Source organism: Mustela erminea, chromosome 14 (assembly GCF_009829155.1).
Source record: "Mustela erminea isolate mMusErm1 chromosome 14, mMusErm1.Pri, whole genome shotgun sequence".
Taxonomy (NCBI): Eukaryota; Metazoa; Chordata; class Mammalia; order Carnivora; family Mustelidae; genus Mustela; species Mustela erminea.
The window spans coordinates 12,284,814-12,308,720 of record NC_045627.1 but is presented as its reverse complement, the minus strand read 5'-3'; the positions used below and the strand labels follow the sequence as shown (position 1 = coordinate 12,308,720).

The 23,907-nt window shown below is 39.5% G+C and overlaps 1 protein-coding gene across 8 annotated transcripts in view; it reads right to left on the bottom strand.

The window, feature by feature from the left end:
• Positions 1-23,907, bottom strand: part of ZP4 (zona pellucida glycoprotein 4) — a 58,598-nt gene that overhangs the window by 7,189 nt on the left and 27,502 nt on the right. The gene's annotated exons all lie outside the window — the stretch shown is intronic.

The window sequence follows — 23,907 nt, the reverse complement described above, 5'->3', positions numbered from 1 at the left end:
TGACTTTAGAAGACCATACTCTCGAATTTTGCACATTTGTGTAGGAATGTGAACTCTGTCATCTATGAACCCTGCAATCTGGCTAAGTTACAACCTTTTGGAAACTCAGTTTTCTCTTCTGTAAAATGGGAATAATATCTCCCTTTAATAGTGTTCTTGAGGGTTAAGTAAGGTGTTCTAGGTCAACAACTGTGTGCCAAATACTTAGGCAAAGAGTGCTCAGTAAACACTGTTGGGGCCTTTTGGGATCCCCTGTTACCTTCATGGTTCTAAGCTTTGCAAAATTGGAAAATTGGAGCCTGGCTTGAAATTCCACAGAAATTTAACCTTGATTAAAAAAAAAAAAAGTGGATTTAGAACCTTTCCCTTGTCCTAAGAGTTCACCACTAGAGTCTTGACAAATTCCAAAGCTTTTATTTGCCATAGTTATCCTATTGGTCTCCTATCTAGAACATACGTAGAAATGTGGATCATAACATGGATTCCCTAAAGGAATTTGGCCTCTTAAGGAAATTTCAAAATCTCTCATCACTTATCTCTGTTTTAGACATATTTTCATAAATATGTGCAAGTTTCTTTTTCTTTCTTCTTCTTCTTCTTCTTCTTCTTCTTCTTCTTTTTAATGTGGGAGTTACTTATTTGCTTGGTTTCCACAGTGTTGTTTTCCTTCTTACAAGGCTTATGGTTCACATGTTCTGGCCACTATATGGGTCATAGCGTCAGACCAGGCAGGTTCTAGAGCTATTCTAAGAGTCTGAGGAATGGATGGATATGCTCCTTACTGGAGAGGCAGGAACACGAAAACTGGCTTCCACGGTCTTTCCCCAAAATGGTCTTCTGATTATATTTAGCCCAATATTTATCATACAATAACATATCCCAAGTCAGCAGAAGTTTTAGCCGAAGCACTGAGAATGTATGTACAGGTATCTCTAATTCTTGTCAACTACTAGATGTGAGCAAATAAGTATATATCTTCCCGGGAAATTGGATGACCCATTTAACCACATGGTAACAGAAGACACTGAAGGAACGCTGGACTCAGCCTTCCTGGGTGGAATGTGGCTTCCTGATATCTTTTGTCTGCACTGGATTTGGCCACTGGCCTGACACAGCCCATATATTTTCTCAGGGGACTTACCATGTTGGATTCTAAGGGCCTTTTACTTACTTTTCATTGCATCCTCAATGCCTTAGACTGTGTGTACTCCTTGCTCACTGAGTAAAGAATGCATCCATGAATTTGCATTCGTTAGTGGCCATGTCCTAAGTCTGTCCCCCTTGAAAATGTGGCTTTAACTCATAACCTTTAGCTGTTTTTCCTTCAGGTCACTCTATATGTGATTGCAGGTGTAAGAAAGAAGGTGAAGCGTGCTGTGTCTCTGTAGCTTACAGGCCAGTTTCCCCACTAGACTTACGGACGCTGTTCTCTAAAGCAGTGAAAGATCAAGGAGAGTTGCCCTTTTCGCTAATGCTTGGGGGCAGCGTAGCATCACGGTTATTTGGATTTTGGCAATGAATGAAGCTGGGTACAAATTCTAAGTCATTACTTCCTAGCCCTGTGACCTCTGCCAGTGAGGTACAACTTTTCCATCTGTGAAGTGGGGATAGTAACACCTGCCTCATATGTGAGGTATTAGTATAACCAACAGGTATTGTTCGATGAAATAAGATGACGTGTGTACAATGTCTGTTACAAAACTTGCTGCATAACTGTTACTTGTCAGTGTCAGGATTGTCAACAAGACCAGTCCACCTACTGGAGACAGAAAGGTGAAGCACGTGCCAAGCAGTGGCCTCCTTGGATCGGTGGGGAGTCTGAGGAACAGCCTATCCTGGTGGGATTGCATTCTCTAGGGAGGTTGTGTGTTTACAGAGTTAAAAAACAAAATTGGGTGGAGATATCTGGAGGTCTACCTGGCCTATACCAGGCTACCTGGGTCTACCCAGGTGTATACCAGTCCCTCTGATGCCACAGAGGATGAAGGATGAGTTCCCAGGAGACTATGCCAGCAGGGGTCTGGGATTAGGTGACTCATGCTCCCTCAATCCTGTGCTAAATCCTCTGAAGACATATTCATTCAACTGCACCACTCAGTTTCAGGAGAGAAGGTGCACTGATAGCGTGTGATCCACCTTGAGGAGCCCCAAGTTTAACTGATAAGATATCCTATCCCCCTGTTGAAATTTGGAAGGGTAGATGCTGTTTTATGTTAAAATCACTCGATCACTTAAAAATAATTTTTGTGGAATTACATACAGAATACAAATCAGCATAACTTGTAGAGATTTACTGAAAACCCTGTAATCAAGGTAATATTCCTTTGATCCATATTTTACAGGCATATTTAGGGATCTACCTTGTGTCAAGTACCGGAGTACTGGAGAGTCTCATACAGGAGGCTAAACTGCTTGTAATGGTTAATTTTATGTGTCACCTTGGCTGTGGCATGGAGTGCCCAGATTAAATATTATTTCTGAGTGTGTCTGAGAAGGTGTTTTTGGATGGCATTAGCATTTGAATCTGTGGGCTGGGAAGATTGCCCTTCATAAATATGTGACCCAGTTCCTCATAATAAATCTCTATAGAGAGATATATAAGCATGTGTGTGTGTGTGTATATATATATGTGTGTCTGTATATATATACACACACACATATATATAGCTTTCTGTTTCTATGGAGAACCTTGACTAAGATCCTGCCAGTTCCTCTTTCACTGGTCTGCCACTGCAGATCCCGCTAAGAGGGGAGGACAGGGTAGTTTCCACCCCTGGGACAAGACAAACTGATTTCCAGAATCCTTACTCAATTAGGGTATATTTTTCCTGAGTCACATTTGACTATTTCAATTTAAACTAGAAAACAAGGGTATCACTAGTTTACTAATGTTCCCTTTTTTGGAATGCGGGCGCACGCAGTGATTTCTGTAGAGATGGTTGCATTTTGATAGTACAAGGGTTATTATAAAGCTTTCTGGCCGTTCCTCGGGATAGGCATTTACAGTGGTTCCCTTGCCGTGACTGGAGTGTGTCCTCCTCACTGGAGGTTGAGGTATGGGGTAAACAAAGCCCCAGGAAAGCCTCTTCAAGTCTGATAAAGCAATAATCAAAATTACCCCCCAAATATAGAGGAGCGATGAGACCATTTTGTGTGCTAATCAGTAATTACGGAGCAGTGAGGGAGTAGTACCCAGCTGTTCTCGGCATGTGGTGGAAATTAGGACACTTCTCTTCTGAAGGAAGATGTCAAACTTAATTTACTATAAGTACTTACATGGTTTTTCTTTTCAATAAGCAAGAATGAAATGTAAGCCTGACTCAGTTTTGAGATTTTGAGTCCCCTTGCTGGGTCTCTCCTTTTGACTTCCTGTCTCCATCCTGGGCCACACAACACCCCTCCCTAGTGCCCACTCTGCTCTGAGGTTGTCTGACCCCTCCACTCTATCCCTTTCTTTGCCACCGAGACCAATGGCTACCTGTAGGGAGAAATATCCTTCCCCTTTCGCCCACAGGTAGACCTAGCTGCGTAGCTTTTTGGACTTTGGGAAGAATATATATATTGGTGTTCCTCTCTTTGAAGTGGAAGGGGTGTTTAATAAAGAGGTAGGAGAGTAAGTTGCAAAAAAAAAAAAGCTGAAATTAAGGACTCTGGGGTAGGGATTTACAGATGCAGTTGCTCTTTCTGATTCATATAGGGAGTCAATTGAAATGATGCCCTCCCTCCTTAATTATGCTCATCTACTTAAGGGAAAGGCACCATTCATATTGGATTAAGGCCTTCACTAATGATCTGATTTTAACTTCATTACCTCTGTAAGACCCTATCTTTAACATGTCTTTGTTAGGCATATTTCTACTTAAAACATCTTGCAAAACATTGTAAAGCTGCATCAGCCAAACCAATCTTTGTTTGGACCTTTTTTTTTTCTTTATATTTGGAAGACATGAGAATTATGTGCATGTGAATGCCTTTGTTTCTCCACTTTCATAATTTTTATTTCCTTGTTAAAATTCCTTTTAAAACATTCCCAAACTTGGCTGCCTGGGTGACTCAGTCATTAAGCAACTGCTTTCAGCTCAGGTCATGATCCCAGGGTCTTGGAATCAAGTCCCGGATCAGGAAGCCTGCTTCTCCCTCTCCTGCTATGCTTGTGTTCCCTCTCTTGCTGTGTCTCTGTCAAATAAATAAATAAAATCTTAAAAAAAAAATTCCCAAGCTTGCTTTGGCAAAACGGAAGGGATATTTTTTATGTTTATTATTTAAAGTTTCTATTTTTATTTATTTATTTATTTTAGAGTGGAAGGGAGGGAAGGGGCAGAGGGAGAGGGAGAGAAACACTGAAGTAGACTTCATGCTGAGCATGGAGCCCATTGTGGGGCTAAATCTCATGACCCTGAGATCATGACCTGAGCCAAAATCAAGAGTTGGTTGCTTAACTGACTGAACCACCCAGGTGTCCCATAAAGTTTTAAATTTTAATTTCAGTTGGTTAACATACAGTGTAATATCGGTATGAGGTGTATAATACAGTGATTCAACAATTCCATATATCACCTGGAGCTCACCATGAGTGGACGCTTTATTCCCTATCACTTAATTCACCCACTCCCCCGCTTCCCCTCTGGTAACCATCAGTTCTGTATAATTAAGAATCTGCTTCTTGGTTTGTCTTTCTTTTTTTCCCTTTGCTCCCTTGTTTCCTCACTTCCACATACGAATGAAATCATATTGTATTTGTCTTTCTTTGACTGACTTATTTCACTTAGCATGATACTCTCTAGCTCCACCCACATTGTTGCAAATGGCAAGATTTCATTCTTTTTATGGCTGAGTAATATTCCATCATCTATTTATCACCTCATTTATCAGTTGATGAACACTTGCGCTGTTTCCATAATTTCATTATTATAGATAATACTGCTGAAAGCATTAGGGTGCAGGTATCCCTTTGAAATACTATTTTTGTATTCTTTTGTGTTCATAGGGTAGTTCCATTTTTAGCTTTTTGGGAAACCTCCATACTATTTTCCAGCGTGATAGCACCAGCTTACATTCCCACCAGCAGTGCAAGAGGGTTCCCCTTTCTCCACATCCTTGACAACACCAGCTGTTTCTTATGTTGTTGATTTTAGTCATTGTTGTAGCTGTAAGGTACTATCTCATTGTGGTTTTGATTTGCATTTCCCTGATGACTGGTGATGTTGAGCATCTTTTCATGTGTCTGTTGGCCATCTGGATGTCTTTTTTAGAAAAATGTCTATTCATATCTTCTGCCCATTTTTTAGTTGGGTTATTCACTTCTTGTGTGTTGACTTTTATATGTTCTTTATATTTCAGATTCTAACCCTTTGCTGGATATGTCACTTGCAAATATCTTTTCCCATTCTGTAGGTTACCTTTTAGTTTTGTTGTTTCCTTTGCAAAAGCTTTTTAATTGATGTAGTCCCGGTAGTTTATTTTTGCTTTTGTTTTCCTTGCCTGAGGAGGCATGGCTAGTAAGAAGGTGCTGTGGCTGCTATGATTTTAGGTCACACAACTAGGTGTTTAATCTATTTTGAATTTATTTTTGTGTATGGTGAAAGAATGTGGTCCAGTTCTATTCTTTTGCACGTTTCTGTCCAGTTTTCCTAACACCATTTATTGAAGATAATTTTTTCCCATTGGACATTCTTTCCTGTTTTGTCAAAGATTTATTGACCATACAGTTGTAGGTTCATTTATGGGTTTTCTATTCTGTTCTATTGGTCTTTCTTTTTTAGTGCTGGTACCATACTGTATTGACTACTGCAGCTTCATAATATTACTTGAAGTCCAGACTTATGAAGCCTCCAGCTTTGTTTCTTTTCCTTTTCTTTCTTTTTCTTTTCTTTTCTTTTTTTTTTTCCCGAAGACTGCTTTGTCTATTTGGGGCTTTTTTTGTGGTTCCATATGAATTTTAGGGTGGGTTTTCTAGTTCTTTGAAAAATCTGTTGGTATTTCGATAGGGATTGCATTAAATGTGTAGCTTTCTTTGGGCGATATGGACATTTTAACAATACTTGTTTTTCACATCCATGAGCATGGAATGCCTTTCTGTTTCTTTGTATCAACTTCAATTTCTTCCATCAGTGTTTTATAGTTTTCAGAGTACAGGTCTTTTACCTCTTTGGCTTGGTTTATTCCTAGGTATTTTATTATTTTTTGAGCTATTGTAAATGGGATTGTTGTCTTAATTTCTCTTTCTGCTGCTTCATTACTGGTGTATAGAAATGCAGCAGATTTCTGTACATTGATTTTGTATCCTAGAATTTTACTGAATTTGTTTATCAGTTCTAGCAGTTTTGGGGTGGACTTTTTGGGTTTTCCATATATAGTACTTTGCATTTGCAAATAGTGAAAGTTATACTTCTTACCATTTGGATGCCTTTTATTTCTTTTTGTTATCTGATTATTGTGGCTAGGACTGCTAATTCTATGTTGAGTAAAAGTGGTGGGAGTGGACATCCTCATCTTGTTCCTAATCTTGGGGGAAAATTTTCAGGTTTTCCCTGTTAAAGATGATGTTATCTGTGAATTTTTCATAAATAGCCTTTATTATATTGACATATATTCCCTCCAAATCTATTTTGTTGAGGTTTTTTATCATGAATAGCTTTGTACTTTGTTAAATGCCTTTTCTGCATCTACTGAGATGATCATATGGTTCTTATCCTTTCTCTTACTAATCTGATATGTCACGTTGAATGATTTGTGGATCCTTTGAAGCCCAGGAATAAATCCCATTTGATCATGGTGAATGATTTTTTTTAATGTATTGCTACATTCTGATTGGTAGTATTTTTTTGAGGATTTTTGCATCTATGTTCATCAGGGATATTGGCCCATAATTCTCTTTTTTTGTGGTGTCTTTATTTGGTTTTAGTATCAGGGTAATGCTGCCCTCATAGAATGAATTTGCAAGTTTTCCTTCTAAACGAAAGGATTTTTTTTTTTAAACTAAAGGATCTTGAAGTTCTTTTTTTTTTTTTTTTAGAAGAAAGGGATCTGTAATGCGTACCATGGCTGAGTTGGTTGGTACCAATTGGCTGCTTTGGTTTAGAAAGCAGGGCAGACCTGGTGAGCCAGGGCAGCTGAAGGTTAGAAAATTTAGGAGGAAAGGTGCAGCCCATTTGGAAGCCATGCCCACTTTGGTCATTGCAGTTGTTCTTAGCTGATTGGAGTTGATTGGAGTTTACAAATGTTGTGTCTGATGCTATCTTATATACTTAGGTTTCTTACATTCTACCCCAGCTTGTAACCAGGATATAACCTTGCTTTTCTAGCCAGGTGCCTTTACATACATAGTTTCCTCTTCATGTGCTGATTATGATCTGGTCTCTGTTGGACCAGTTCCCCACTTTCACTTTAAGCAAACATTCTCCAAAGACTCATCCCTGGACCAACAGTGTATGCCTCAGCTGAGGACGTATCAGAAGTGTAAATCTGGGTGTCTAATTCCAGACCTGGTGAATCAGAAGCTCTGGTGTGGGCACCAGTATTGTATGGATAAGTCTCCTAGGTGGTTGTGATGCATATTCAAGTTTGGGAAGCAGGCCTTGGGGTAGTGTACCTTGTGGCGGGACCAGAGTCCAGCTCCTCTTCTCCATGAGGTGTTTCCTAGTCCCCAGACTGGAGGTCATTACCTCTTGATTTGGTTTTCAGTGCTCTCTCTGTTCCTCTTGGAACCATTATGATCCAGTATTTTATTTCCCCTCCTGGAGGATAAGGTCCTTGAAGGCTGTATCATACTCACCTTTGAATTCCCCACATAATTTTCCCATGTGCTCGGACAGTATTTTTGAGACAAATGAACTCTATTTATTTATATCTGTATGTATTTATTTCAACTCTGAATATTTAAATTGTTTGCATAATGTTTCTGAGGGAAGCTGGTTTTGCAGGACCTACTTCATAATTGCCATCAACCTGTATTTTGGGGCTTATCTCAGCATGTGAGTAGAAACTTCCTGTTATCTTCAGGCTAGGATTCAGGCTCCTTGGCATGGCCCCCAAGCCCTCCCCAACTGTGCCCCTGCCCACAGGTCCAGGGTAGCCTCTTTCCTGTCCGTGGCTGGACAAATAGAATTGCTGTGAGTTTTCCCAAAACCACTCTGACCTCTCCAACCCTGAGCTGTGGCCTGTGCTGTTTTTTTTTTCTTCTGGAACACCTCTCTGGCCTTATCTGCTTGTTTGCTCCTGCTTGGCTTATTTTAACTTATGTCATTGCATTTAAAAAATATATATTTATTTACTTGAAAGAGAGAAAGAGAACACAAATGGGGGGAGGGGCAGAGGCAGAGGGAGAGAAAATCTTAAGGAGCCTCTCCTCTGAGTGTGGACCCCAACACAGGGCTCAATCCCAGGACCATGAGATCATGACCTGAGCTGAAGTCGAGAGTAGGATGCTCAAGCAACTGATCCACCAGACGCCTCATCATTGTATCTTATTCTTTCAAATGTCTGGCTGTGGTATCACCCCCTCTGGAAATTCTTGTCTGGCCACTGGCCCCCTGGGCCAGGTTGGGGACTGTATCCTGGGACACCTCTGTGCCTTGTGCTCTTACAGCCCTTCTCAGTGCATCTTAATTATTACTTCCTCTGTCTGAGGTCTTCTCAGCCACAGGGTCTTTGAGTGTAGGCTGTGTTCTTTCTACTTTAGTGTCTTCAACACAGCAAGGCCTCAATAAATAATTCCAGAATGGACAGATAATGTTCTGGGAATGAGTCTTAAAAGAAATTTAACTAACCCATTGAATGCCCTCCTACCCTCTTGCATCTGGCCTGCATTCCACACTGCTGAGTAGCAGTCCTATTTGCATTCAGTTAAACAGAGTTGGTTTTTGTTTTTGTTTTACTTTCTTTACAACCTTCCCTGGAAGTGGGACTAGTTAAAATGATTTTGCCAAAACATATTTGAGCATATTCAAAAATATATCTTGGAGAAGAGTGGCTGCTAACTGGGTTCATTTCACTGTGAACAAATAATGAAAGCATGAAATTTTTTTGTTAAGATCTTTTTATCCAACCTGAACACAAATAACTCAAATCATACAGTTAGTGAATGTTCTGGGAATCAATGACGTTAATTCATGGGGCGCCTGGGTGGCATCCAACTCTGGGTTTCGGTTCAGGACATGATCTCTGGGTTGTGAGATCAAGCCCCGAGTCAGGCTCCATGCTCGGCTGGGTATGGAACCTGCTTAAGACTCTCTCTCTCCCTCTCTGCCTCTGTCCCCCCTGCTCTCTTGTACATGCACTCTCTCTCTCTCAAAAAAAAAAAAAAAAAAGTTAATTCCACTCTATGTAAAAACAACAACTAACATTCACTGAATGTGAATAACTAACATTTTGGATCATATATTTTCCTAGATCCTGGGGATGGAACTCATTTTTCTTCTGCCCTCATTTTCTGGTTCTCTCTTGCATTGGGCATAGTCCCTGCCACGTACTATGCTAGACTCAGGGGGTCTAGTGGTAAATAGGAGGTACTCAGTCTCATGGAATTTACAGATGAGATGCTTTCTGAACAACAGTTAATCACACATGGATTCTTTTTTTTTTTTTTTTCCCCACACGTGGATTCTTATGCCTAGCCCGGTATCTGGCGATGGATACTTGAAGAATGAATAAATGAATAAAACTATAAAATAATGGATAAGCCAATTTCAAATGTTTTTATACATTACAGTTAAGAACAAGCAGCCTCTGGTTTTATCAGGCCATGTGGTCTGGGAGCTGTCTTTCCTGACAAGGTGCCAAGTATTGCAGAGAATGCCTCCAATATTCATCTTCTCTGTGTATTTCTCACTCTCCTCCTTTTCCTTTCTTCCTTCATGAGGCAGAATTTGAGCTAGAAAACCTAGTCAAGATTGCTTTTTTATTTTCCCCTCAAACTTCAAACCCCTCATTTTACAAAGCCATCTGATTTCCTTGATGCCAATAAAATTTTAAGTAAGATTCCTCCAAATTCATCAGGGGCCTATGAACAACTAGCTTTTGGGCTGATGTCACTGACTGGGGGACCTGTAGGTTCTGAAGGCTACCCCTTTGAGTCTCCCCTAGAAACTGAGACTCACCTGGTGTCCTCTGATGAAGGACACACAATCCATCCTCACCCCGTTCTTAGTGATACTTTGCACAGCTTTATCACAAAATTTCTCCAGAACTGATGAAAATCGTTGCAAGGACAAATTGAGGTAACAGCTGGAGAGAGATTGCTTGTGGATCAGAGATGCAAATTGGCTACGGCATTGGGTAATAAATGATTCCAATCTGTGTAAGAGGCTGGGGTCATGCTTATTATGGCCCCAAGCACCCACACTAGTGAGAGCTAGACTCTGGCAGGGATTTATCGTGGAGTATATTAAAAATGTCATTAGTGAAAAATTAATATTATAAAACATTTTAGAAGGGTTGAAGCAATCATCTCACTTTAATAACACAGGACAGTTCCCATAAATACCCTTTATTTTTTCCTCAAGCAGAAAATGAGGAACATGCCAGGATTATCAGATCTCACCCTCTCTTTCCAAATTGCAAACTCAGACTGTTGATCATTTCGTTTCTTTCTTCTTAAACTGGGTCGTGTTGTTGGTTTGTTGTGTGATAGGTCATGCCTGTATTTAAAAATACAGAAGACTTGTGGCCTTTGGAGGTAAAGAAATTGCTTCTCATCAGTTGAAAATCGTGTTTTGAAGATGAATTTTTAGGGAGCTTTTCTCTTGCAATAAGTACTGAGCTGTGTGTATATAGTATCCTGTTCGGGACTTTAGAGGGGGAAAAAGAAGACATTTTGATGAAACTCATAGCTTAATAGGAAAAGCCTTAGGAATTGGGGGACTTTATTTCCACCCTTGGAATCCTAGCACTTCTACAGAGTAGTCAGGAAATGATCTCACTGGCCTCATTTAAACTTTCTCCTTGATTTAGGATCTGCTGTTGACCCTTCAGCAATGTAGGGATTAGGAGTGCTGACCCCCTCCAGAGTTGAAAATCCATGTGTAAATTTTGATTCCCTCAAAACTATTGGCTATTTTTGACCAGAAACCTTACCGATAACATAAACAATTAATACATATCTTGTATGTTTCTTACTGTATTCTTAAATAAAGTAAGCTAGAGAGAATAAAATGTTAGGAAAATCTTAGGAGAAAATACATATACGGTACTATGCTGTATTTATAAAAAAAACCAGTCTACCTGCATATAAGTGGACCCAAACCTGTGTTGTTCAAGGGACAACTATATGATATGCTATAATTGTGGTAGGAATTGAAAGGAATGATAGTAATTTAAAAAACTCAAAGGAACAAATCTGAATTTTTAAACAGTAAAGAAAATCTCAGACTTATGTACTATTAGAGCTGGAAGCAATTTTAAAGATCTTATTTTTTATCTAAGAAAATGGAATATCTTTGGTTTTGCTCAGAGCCATTAGGAGTAGTTGAGAATTGGAACAAGAAACTAAGACTTTTGATTAAATCGAGTAAGAGTTCAGAACTCAGATGGGAACCAAGGCAAACCCAGTGAAGCAATAAATAAATAATGCAGAAAAATTCTAAAACAATAACACAAGACATTATATAACCAAGGGAAAAATGTGTAGTACTAGCCGAAGGAGTGAGGACTTCATAGCAGAGCAAGGCCAATGACATTGGAATGGAAGCTGTCCAGAGGTAGAATTTGAGTTCTTGTTGAGGATGGTCTTATAGGAAGGGGTAGATGGCAAAGAAAGAGGTTAGTCTAGATGTGATGAGTAGTGCCCAGTGAAAATTCAGTGACTAAAGAAAGCCATGAAGGAACACTTACTAGAACAAGGAATCAACAGGATGTAGAAGTGGGAGACAGTGAAGGTTCATGCCAGGAGAGAAATTTGACAGGAGATGCCTCTTTAGCTCCTCTCATGTGCCTTGCATTGATAGCAAATGTACAGGGTGAGTAATTTAGATCTGGAGATGTTTATATTTGAATGTCAGACCTGGAATCAGAATCCAGCTCTCTTAAACCTAAGTCTAAGGACTTTTCTGTGGAAATAAATACCTTTTTCCAGTTGTGTCCTCTGGTGGTGCACATGTATTCATTTTCCTCTGTGTTTTTAAAAAAACATGGATTCTTGCTTGCCAAGTTAGATAAAGAATCTGGATTATATCTCAGCTTGGGAAGCCATCAGTTAATTAGGAAGAAAAAAAAAAAGAAATTTAAAAGGGAAACACTAAGATGATAGTGATGATGATGGTGTTGTGGATAGCCAGAAGAGGTCAGTGCAGGAGAGAATTAGGAATAAATACTATCAAAATAAAAACTGAGAGACAGTCTGGGTAGGGGAGGTAATTCTTCAAGCCTCCTATTTTATCTACATAATAATAATACCTTTCCCTGTAAGGAATTCACTTTGGTTAGAAATTCCAAGTTTTTTTCCCAAGTGATCAGGGTGATTGCTCATGCTTCCCCTATCCCATCTGTGGCCTTCTTCTCTGCTGCTAAATGATGTGGCAAATTGACATTTCTGTAACAGCACAGGGGAAAAAAAACCCCACAACAACCAACAACCTGTTTTTGATTTATGCACTGCATTTTCATGCTCTGGGGCATAGATAATTTAGCAGAGGCTTGAAATGAGGGAGAAAGCATTCAAAGTCATGCAGGGATTTGATAATACCATTGGATTCAGAGTTACTTGTATGACTTTGGAAAAAAATTCTCCAAACCTTCTTTATTTCCAAACAGAGGTTATTAATCTATGGGTGTGCAAGTCACCCCTTGACAGTAAGTAAAAACCTTAGAGTGGGGGATATTGGCTGGGTATTCACTAATGCAACCAGGCATTGAATGCCATTCTTTTTGTTTTTTTTTTTTAATAATATTTTATTTATTTATTTGACAGAGATCACAAGTAGGCAGAGAGACAGGGAGATGGGAGGGGGATGCAGGCTCCCCACTGAGCAGAGAGCCTGATGTGGGGCTCGATCCTAGGACCCTGAGATCATGACCTGAGCCGAAGGCAGACGGCTCAACCCACTGAACCACCCAGGTGCCCCTTGAATGACATTCTAATTAAACATCGCAAAAGGAGCAGAAGCTATTGCAACAGTCTGTCTTCTAGGGAAGGAAAAATAAATTTGGCCTGGGATTAAGAAGGCCTGGGTCCTAGTTCCAGCAGATTATTCCATGTACAGTGTCTTCATCCTTGGACTTGCTTCCGAGGGTTCTCATGTCAGAGTTGTGAGCTCACAAATTGCTGAATGCATGACAAGCTAGTTGTGGGATCTTGTACATTTGCTTGTCTGGGTGTCAGTTTCCTCTGCTGGGAAATAAAAGCATCCTTGTTGATCATCTTTCCTTCACTAAAATCCTATGACTTGGACCTTGTGAGACTGGAGCTTATTTTATTTAATTATCATTTTGACTCATCTGATAAAAATGCTAGCTGTGGCCTGTGATGTATGAATTGAAAAGTCTTCCTAACAATTTTGTTCATGATGAAAATTCTGTTTAAGGCAACCTCTATATTTTTAGATTATATGTAAATAGTTATGAATTGTTAGGCATAGGAGATCATACCAAGACCAGTGAAATAAAATATTATTTGAAAAATGAACAGTTTTCCATTAAATTTGTCAGGGCACATTACCTGGATCCATTCAGCTTTATTTCTAATTCTAAAAATTAGTCCAAATGAGGGATTTTACCACCATTGAGTTACCTAGTAAGATAAAGGTAATAAAAGAAAAGCTTTGTCTGACATAAGAGCTTAAGAAATCCATATCAAGTCCATTGGTGAATGGTGGGATGTGGGCTCAGTATGCTTTATGTTATTTTTATGTATTCACTATGGATGCATGGGGATGCCCTACTAGAAATTACATTTGTACCTTTTTTTTTTTCCTCTTCTGAAAGAAAATCCAGGAAAGTGCTTTAGAACCCCAGTAGGGAAAATGTTAATTTCTCCAGCCTGGGTGTTGGCCCTCCTGGAATCCCTGCCAGAGCTCCCCTGGAAAGGGTAGGAGTTCTTGGGGTATTGAAGAAGCTTCTTTTAGATGGGTATTGCTGAGGAGTAACCCTGCCTCTGTAGAAAAGTAAGTGTATGTTGATTCCTTGTATTTTTGTATTTAGAAAGAGAGGCTGGGAGCCCCCAAAGTGTGGGTTCCTAGGAAGTGGGGGGAGGGCTGTGGCCAAAGAAGGAGAGGAGTTTGCTGTGGTTTTGGACCAGTGAGAGGAGAGGTGAGTGAGCACATCAGAACCAGCCCTGAGTCCACAAGAGAAAACCAGTTGGTCCTCAAGGAGGTGGCTACATGTGGCAACGGGAAGATCCAAACCTGAAATTCTGCAGCCTCAGGTGCACACTGGGTTATTGAAGGAGAGGGTGACTCTACTGTAGAGAGCCTCTAGGCAGGTGGCCATTCCCTAGAGGCTCAGCTCCTGCTGTTGCTATGGGCACAGGACATGCCTGCCACAGGGGTAGAACCTTCAGGGGGTGGTGAGTAGGCTCTGGCGCTAGTCCTGCTTCAGTGATGAGATCTCTGCCCTCCCTCCAACCCTCACCCCTACCAGTATTGGGACTGCTGAAGTACCCGGACAATTCTGGAGGTGAGGGGCATCTCAGTGGTAGACAATAGATATGCTGCTAATGGAACAGATCAGGGCTTGAATCATTACTTTCAGAAATGACCCATGGCAGCTGGAGTTGATAGAAAAATTCATAATATTTTTTATAAGCAATATGTACACATTTAGAAGATGTGGAAAATGCAAAGTAGGAAAAGAAAGAAAATCATTCAAGCTCCCAATCCCAATGACAATCCCTTTCAAAATTTTGGTGTGGCTGTCCTCCTAAGAAAAGAATATTTTAACAAGGAAACTGCAAGTCTTTAGGGGAGACCAATTCTACATCTTTTGATGTAGGAACATCTTGGGCCAAGTGGTGGCTTGGGATCACTCCTCAGACAGGGAAGCCTGCCAGGTTTTTCAAGCACCTAGGTTTGGTTTTCATCATGGACTAAAAGTTTGGTGAGGGAATTTATTTTGTTCACTGCTGAGCCTTAGCAGTTAGAACAGAGACTGGCTCACAGTTGGTGCTCAAATATGTTTGAAGAATGAATGAGTGAATGAATGAATCAATGAGTGGACTTTGGCTAGGGTTATCAGATTCAACAAATAAATATACAGCATACCCAGTAAATGTGAATTTCTAATAAATGAATACTTTTAAAAGTATAACTAAATGTTGCATGGACATACTTACATTACAAATTATTTGTTGTTTATCTGAAATCCAAACTTAAGTGAATGCCCTATATTTGCTCTAGCATCTTTTTTTATGAGGTTCGGTATTCCTGTTGGATTTCTTGCTGCTTTGTTATTGAGAGATTTAAGTTATCTTTCCTAGGAGAGGGGAGATGGATGACTGGCATGTGACTTTCAGAAAGCAGAGGAGGTTTGTCATAGTCTCTTCACCCAAGTGGGTCCTTTACTCATACGCCTACCAGCCTCTCAGACAGTGAAAACTTTGCAACTGAAAACTTTGTGACACACCTTTGCTGCCAATTCCTGAGGGAACCCTGCCTTGGGAACCAATGGAGTAAATTTGATTATTTTCTATTGCACATCAGTCAAAACAAGTGAAGTTGGTACTTCTTTCACCCTAGGTTATGAGGCGAGTCTACTTTACAGGGAAAAGATGAAAGTATGCCCATGAGAAATTTCATGCTCTGTTCTGTTAATAATTCAGGAGAAACAAGTAAAATTTAGGGGTGGATAGCCTATGCTAAGAAAATACCTTTCCAGAGCTACTTAAAATATGCCAGATTGGCTTAATTTCCTACAACCTTAACTACCCTACACATTCTTCCTTGGGTACCCATGAATGACAGCTCTCTCAGGGTGCTTTCTTGGATCTACTTATCTTTTCATTTTAGCTGAGCTCATCTGATCCCACAGTTTTAATTGATTAATCATAAATCTGACATCCCTAATTCAGACATTCATCCAGTAGATATGTGGGGAATGCCAGCTATGTATGAGCAAAATGCTGAGGGATAACTTTAAAAACTGTTTTTTAGAGAAGACAGATAATCAAGTATTCCAAAAATAAATATGTAAAACTTATGATAAAGGCAAATGAAGAAAAAAATGGAGAGTGCTATTAGACTGGCCAAGAATACTAAAGAAGGTTTGGGTGGCTGGTGTGGAGAAAGAGGAGGAGGGTGCTATGAAGACATGTCTGGGTTAGATCACATGGAGCCTTGGAGAACACATCACATATTTTGTTCTTTGGCATGAGAACAATGGGAGTTCCATTATGAAGTTCTGAGCTAGAGAATGGAATAAGCAGATTGCAGTTTGAAAAGCTGAGCCTTAGCAGCTAGAACAGAGACTGGCTGTTCATCACTCTGGCTGTGGTGTGAAGAAAAGATTGAAGGTCCATTTTGGATATGGGCAGGGCCAGTTAGAAAGCTTGAACTGTAGTCCAGGTAAGATAAGATGGTAGTTTGGTTTAGGGTGGTAGTGGTAGAGACAGAGTAAAGAACGGAAACTAGGTAAGTAGTAACTGGCAGAGTTGGAAGAAGGGGGTGCGGTGTCAAGACTGGCTCTTAGGTTTCTGATGTGCATAGCCTGATGGTGTTAGTTGCCATTCACTAAGATATGGAAGACTAGAAGGAGACTGGGTTTTTGGGAAGGTCCTAAGTTTGGTTTGGGACATGCTGAATTTAATGTGCCTTTAGGGCTTTGTATGGTAATGTTGAGTAGGCAGTTGGGTGTATTGGCATTGGAACTCCAAGGAAAGGTCTGGGTTACATACTTAAATTGGAACTTGTTGACATCTGGTTGACGTTTGAAGCCATGAGATCACCTAAACAAAGGGTATAAAGTGAAAACAGAGTGCATACCTATGTCTAATTCCTGAGGAGCCCCCTCTTATTTAAAAGGTATTCAGAGAAGGATGAATTAACCAAGGAGATTGGAGAGTAGCCAGAGGAAGCTAAAAGTGTATAGTTCCATCAGTTCCTTTTAAGAAGGACGGCTGATGGTGTTTCTTGAAAGGTTAAGTGAGATGAAGACTGAACAATTTAATGGGTTTATTGTCATTGCAGTCACTGACAGCCTCTGGAGAGTTGTTTTGATACAGAAAGACATGAAAGATATATGGAAAAGAATTGAGTTTGGGGAGGTGAGAAATAGAGATAGTGAGTTAACACAGAATTATCTTGACATTTCAGTGTCAAGGAGAAGAGATAGGGCAGTGACTTGAAGAGTAAGTGGTAAAGGTAGAAGAAATTTTATTTTAAGATGGAAGAGACTTAAGACTGTTTAAAAATGTTGAAAATAGAACTGCCCTATGACCCAGCAATTGCACTACTGGGTATTTACCCTAAAGATACAAACGTAGTGATCCAAAGGGGCACGTGCACCCAAATGTTTATAGCAGCAATGTCCACAATAGCCAAACTATGGAAAGAACCTAAATGTCCATCAAAAGATGAATGGATAAAGAAGATGTGGTATATATACACAATGGAATACTATGCAGCCATCAAAAGAAATGAAATCTTACCATTTGCGACAACATGGATGGAACTAGAGCGTATCATGCTTAGCGAAATAAGTCAAGCAGAGAAAGACAACTATCATATGATCTCCCTGATATGAGGAAGTGGTGATGCAACATGGGGGCTTAAGTGGGTAGGAGAAGAATCAATGAAACAAAATGGGATTGGGAGGGAGACAAACCATAAGTGACTCTTAATCTCACAAAACAAACTGAGGGTTGCTGGGGGGAGGGGGGTTGGGAGAAGGGGGGTGGGGTTATGGACATTAGGGAGGGTATGTGCTTTGGTGAGTGCTGTGAAGTGTGTAAACCTGGCGATTCACAGACCTGTACCCCTGGGGATAAAAATATATGTTTATAAAAAATAAAAAATTTAAAAAAAAACCTGATAGAATGTAATCATTAACTAGAAAGAAAAGAATAAATGTAGGATAAGAAGAAGTCATTGATAGTGGAAGGAAGAATCCAGCTAAGGGAAAAGGAAATAGGCCCAGAGCATAAGCTGAGGAACTGACCTTACATTGCTGAAGGGGCATAGCAAGAGGGAGAAGCAGACATGTTTCACTTTCAAAACCTGTATAGCTCTGTTATCAGAAAGCTGAGATCTCTATTCTCCTGAAGTAGGAGGTGAAGTTCTTCATCTACTGAGAGGAAACAAAACTGGGCAGTACTGGTTCCTAAATGAACCAATTGGGTAGTATCGTTCCCAGTAGAATGCCAACAGTGTTTACCATGAGCATCCAATCAGAAGGATAAATTGGAACCCACACCAAAGTTGAGTCCATTTGTTGGATGATTAGAACAGAAACAGTGTAAATGCACCTTTTGTAAAACTTTCTCGGACATGCACACCATTAGTGTTTTCTTACTCCCAGTTATTGTAACATATAATAATCTATGTCTATGGGATGCCTGGATGGCTCAGCCAGTTAAGCGTCTGCCTTCACTCAGGTCATGATCTCCGGGTTCTGGGATCGAGTCCTGCATTAGGCTCCTTGCTCAGCAGGGAGCCCGATTCTTCCTCTGCCTGCCACTCCTCCTGCTTGTGCTCTCTCTTTCCTGCTCTCTCTCTGACAAATAAATAGGTAACAGCTTTTTAAAAATATTTAAAAAACGCAAATAATCTGTTTCTATAAGTAATGTATCTAGTACAAAAAATAAGAATTTCCCTCAAGTATAATTAATTTTGTCACAAAGGTAAAAAAATTAGATTGGAAAAGTTACTTGCATTATATAAGGTGATGAGTGTGTAAAAAGTGCCTTCACTTGCTTCACTTTTATATGCTTAAAGCTGATTAGTAGTTGTTATCAACCAAAACTCTTTTCTGAAACCACTGAATTGGAATTAACTTGACAATGGCATAAGAGATGTTAAGAATGTGAGTGACCAATGTTAATGAACAAAATATAACTCATTTTGAGCTTTTCTTAAAACTATGTCTTTCTTTTAAAAGTATAAAGAAAGGTAATTATACATACCAATGTTTGAGGGAAAAATAAAAGTTGAACTGTTCATTGAATAAGAATAAAGTATCCAGAAAGGTTAGTTTTTCTTGTACTCTGAATTAAATGAAGCAGGAATTATATCAGAATGGTTTTTTCCTCCTCATTTAACAATTTTCCATTCATGCAGAATATGTATATTAAAAATTTAAAGCTACTATGGCCATTTGCATTAATGTGAATTCTCTGAAGTTAAATTGGGAGCTAAAAAATCTTTTGTTAACCTTGTGCAAACTCACATTATTACAGAATTACTTCTTGGCCAATAGAACAATTCCATAAAGACTTTTCAACTAGTTTGCTAAGATCCATGAGCCAGTTCTTTTCTCCAACATTCTGGTGGTTTTTGTTTGTTGGTTGGTTTGTTTGTTTTAATTTTATTTTATTTAAATGTAATCAGTTAGCATATAGTGTATCATTAGTTTCAGAGGTAGAGTTCAGTTTTTCATCAGTTGCATAGAACACCCAGTGCACATTAAATCATATGCCCTCCTTAATGCCCATCACCCGGCTACCCCATCCCATCCCCCACCCACTTCCCTCCAGCAATTCTGTTTCTTAGAGTTTAGAGTTTCTTATGGTTTGCCTCCCTCTCTGATTTCATCTTATTTTGTTTTTACCTCCCTTCCCCAATCATCCTCTGCTTTTTTCTTAAACTCCACATATCAGTGAAATCATATAACAATTGTCTTTCTCTGATTGACTTATTTCACTTAGTGTAATACCCTCTCTTTCTATCCACATCATAGCAACTTGTAAGATTTTGGTTTTTTATTTTCTTTTTTTTATAATTTTTAATAAACATATATATATTTTTAAATTTATTTTTTATTTTCAGCATAACAGTATTCATTATTTTTGCACCACACCCAGTGCTCCATGCAATCCGTGCCCTCTACAATACCCACCACCTGGTACCCCGACCTCCCACCCCCCGCTCCTTCAAAACCCTCAGATTGGTTTTCAAAGTCCATAGTCTCTCATGGTTCACCTCCCCTTCCAATTTCCCCCAACTCCCTTCTCTCTATCTCCCCATGTCCTCCATGCTATTTGTTATGCTCCACAAATAAGTGAAACCATGTGATAATTGACTCTCTCTGCTTGACTTATTTCACTCAGCATAATCTCTTCCAGTCCCGTCCATGTTGCTACAAAATTGAGTATTCATCCCTTCTGATGGAGGCATAATACTCCATAGTGTATATGGACCACATCTTCCTTATCTATTCGTCCGTTGAAGGGCATCTTGGTTCTTTCCACAGTTTGGCGACCGTGGCCATTGCTGCTATAAACATTGGGGTATAGATGGCCCTTCTTTTCACTACATCTGTATCTTTGGGGTAAATACCCAGTAGTGCAATGGCAGGGTCATAGGGAAGTTCTATTTTTAATTTCTTGAGGAATCTCCACACTGTTCTGCAAAGAGGCTGTACCAACTTGCATTCCCACCAACAGTGTGAGAGGGTTCCCCTTTCTCCACATCCCCTCCAACACATGTTGTTTCCTGTCTTGCTAATTTTGGCCATTCTAACTGGTGTAAGGTAGTACACCAGTCAATGTAGTTTTAATTTGAATCTCCCTGATGGCTAGTGATGATGAACATTTTTTCATGTGTCTGATAGCCATTTTTATGTCTTCATTGGAGAAGTGTCTGTTCATATCTTCTGCCCATTTTTTGATAAGATTGTCTGTTTTGTATGTGTTGAGTTTGAGGAGTTCATTATAGATCCTGGATATCAACCTTTTGTCTGTACTGTCATTTGCAAATATCTTCTCCCATTCCGTGGGTTGCCTCTTTGTTTTCTTGACTGTTTCCTTTGCTGTGCAGAAGCTTTTGATTTTGATGAAGTCCCAAAAGTTCATTTTCGCTTTTGTTTCCTTTGCCTTTGGAGACATATCTTGAAAGAAGTTGCTGTGGCTGATATCGAAGAGATTGCTGCCTATGTTCTCCTCTAGGATTCTGATGGATTCCTCTCTCACACTGAGGTCTTTTATCCATTTTGAGGTTATCTTTGTGTATGGCGTAAGAGAATGAATGGTCGAGTTTCATTCTTCTATATATAGCTGCCCAGTTTTCCCAGCACCATTTATTGAAGAGACTGTCTTTTTTCCACTGTATATTTTTTCCTGTTTTGTCGAAGATTATTTGACCATAGAGTTGAGGGCCCATATCTGGGCTCTCTACTCTGTTCCACTGGTCTATGTGTCTGTTTTTATGCCAGTACCATGCTGTCTTGGTGATCACAGCTTTGTAGTAAAGCTTGAAATCAAGTAACGTGATGCCCCCCGTTTTATTTTTGTTTTTCAACATTTCCTTAGCGATTCGGGGTCTCTTCTGATTCCATACAAATTTTAGGATTATTTGCTCCAGCTCTTTGAAGAATACCAGTGGAATTTTGATCAGAATAGACTCTTTCTATGAAGCCTGCATTACCCTGATCCCAAAACCAGGCAAAGACCCTACCAAAAAGGAGAATTTCAGACCAAGATCACTGATGAATATGGATGCTAAGATTCTCAACAAGATCCTAGCAAACAGGATCCAACAGCACATTAAAAAGATTATCCACCATGACCAGGTGAGATTCATCCCTGGGCTACAAGGATGGTTCAACATTCGCAAATCAATCAATGTGATAGAACAAATTAATAAGAGAAGAGAGAAGAACCACATGGTCCTCTCAATTGATGCAGAAAAAACATTTGACAAAATCCAGCATCCGTTCCTCATTAAAACGCTTCAAAGTATAGGGATAGAGGGAACATTCCTGAACTTCATAAAATCTATCTATGAAAGACCCATGACAAATATCATCCTCAATGGGAAAAAGCTTGCATCCTTCCCGTTGAGATCAGGAACACAACAAGGATGCCCACTCTCACCACTCTTGTTCAACATAGTATTAGAAGTCCTAGCAACAGCAGTCAGACAACAAAGAGAAATAAAAGGTATCCAAATTGGCAATGAAGAAGTCAAACTCTCTCTCTTCGCAGATGACATGATTCTTTATATGGAAAACCCAAAAGACTCCACCCCCAAACTACTAGAACTCATACAGCAATTCAGCAACGTGGCAGGATACAAAGTCAATGTACAGAAATCAGTGGCTTTCTTATACACTAACAATGAAAATACACAAAGGGAAATTAGAGAATCGATTCCATTTACTATAGCACCAAGAACCATAAGATACCTGGGAATAAACCTAAGCAAAGAGGTAAAGGATCTGTACTCGAGGAACTACAGAACACTCATGAAAGAAATTAAAGAAGACACAAAAAGATGGAAGACCATTCCATGCTCTTGGATCAGAAGAATAAACATTTTTAAAATGTCTATACTGCCTAGAGCAATCTATACTTTTAATGTTTGTTTGTTTTTTGCTTTGTTTTGGTTTTGGTTTTTTTTTTTTTTTGAGGCTTTTATGAGGGGCTTTCAGTCATATGTGTGTGTGAATTTGTTTTAATCATGCTACCAGAGGCTTTTTTTTTTTTTTTTTAGCTGCTGAGAAACAAGTATGAATCTTGGCAATTGGGAACACATCAAATAAGATGAGTGTGGTAGAAGTGTGCTGAAATTAGTAACAGTGTGATATAGAGTTAAGCATGTAGAACCTTGTTAGAATGAGAGAGCTTTCACCACATGTGATCACCAAGGTTCTTCGAATAATCATTTATTGAGCACATACTGAATTCTGGGACCTGTGCTATAGGCCAGGGAAGATGAACATGTATTTTGCTTTTAAACGTCTAGGATAACCAGTAGATAGCTCGGAAGAACAGCTGGCTCATGAAATCCTGATAATTTGAGAAGACACAAAGTGGGAAATGATGTTAGCTCAATTTGTTAAGCAAATCATCGAGTGGCAGAAACTCGGGAAATTCAGTCCCCTGTTCCTTCACAAGGAAATATAGAAATTTCCTTCTGTTTTCCTTCTCTAAAAAGTTGCACAGTCCTCTTCCTCACCTCCAGAATCTCCCTTAGTTCTTACTTCTTTTTGAAGTCTTCCCTGGATGGTGGGATGAGGTACTAACTTCATTTGTGTGTCCCACACCAGTCCAGACACAACCTTCACCTTCCCTCCTCCATCACCACATTTCCCCTTCAGATTGATGGGCTTGTGTAATCCTTTGTTCAGGTCATACATTTCATCAATTGTTAGTTATCTGTGCTTTCTTTTTTGAACTTGAGAGCTGTGTCTGAGTGTGAGCGTCACGCTCTTCTGTTTTTGTTTGTATGGCCTTCAGTGTGTGATCATGAGATAGGCAATAGTTGATATTTAATATTGATTTGAGGCTAACATTCTGAATAGGGCTCAGAACAGTACTAATGAGTCACAATTTGTAGCCACTTACTACTTTTTAGGCACTATGCTAAGCGTTCTTTATGTATGAACTCATTTAATTATTCTGACAATCCTGTGAGAGAATTAGCTCCACTCTGCAGATGATAACAAAACTGAGGCTATACAACTAAAATTGAAAAACCTTAGGTTTGAGTCCAAGTTTTCCTGACTGATCTTGAATGTATAGCCACTAAATATGTAGTTATTAGCATGATGGGCAAGGGCAGAGACTCAGGGGTCAGGCCATCTGGCTCTGTCTCTCTAGCAACTAACTGTATGACTCCAGTCCCTTAAACTCAGTTTCCCTATCTGCAAAAAGGGGATAATAATATAACTTGTTATATGGAGACTTTTACAAGAGATAAATGAGTTTGTAGCTATAATAGAATTCCTTAAGTAGTGCCTGTCACATAGTAAGTGCTAGTCAGCATATCATTACTATCAATCTTGTTGTTTAGCTTTTCTGATGCTAAAGTGGTAAAAACAGAAGTC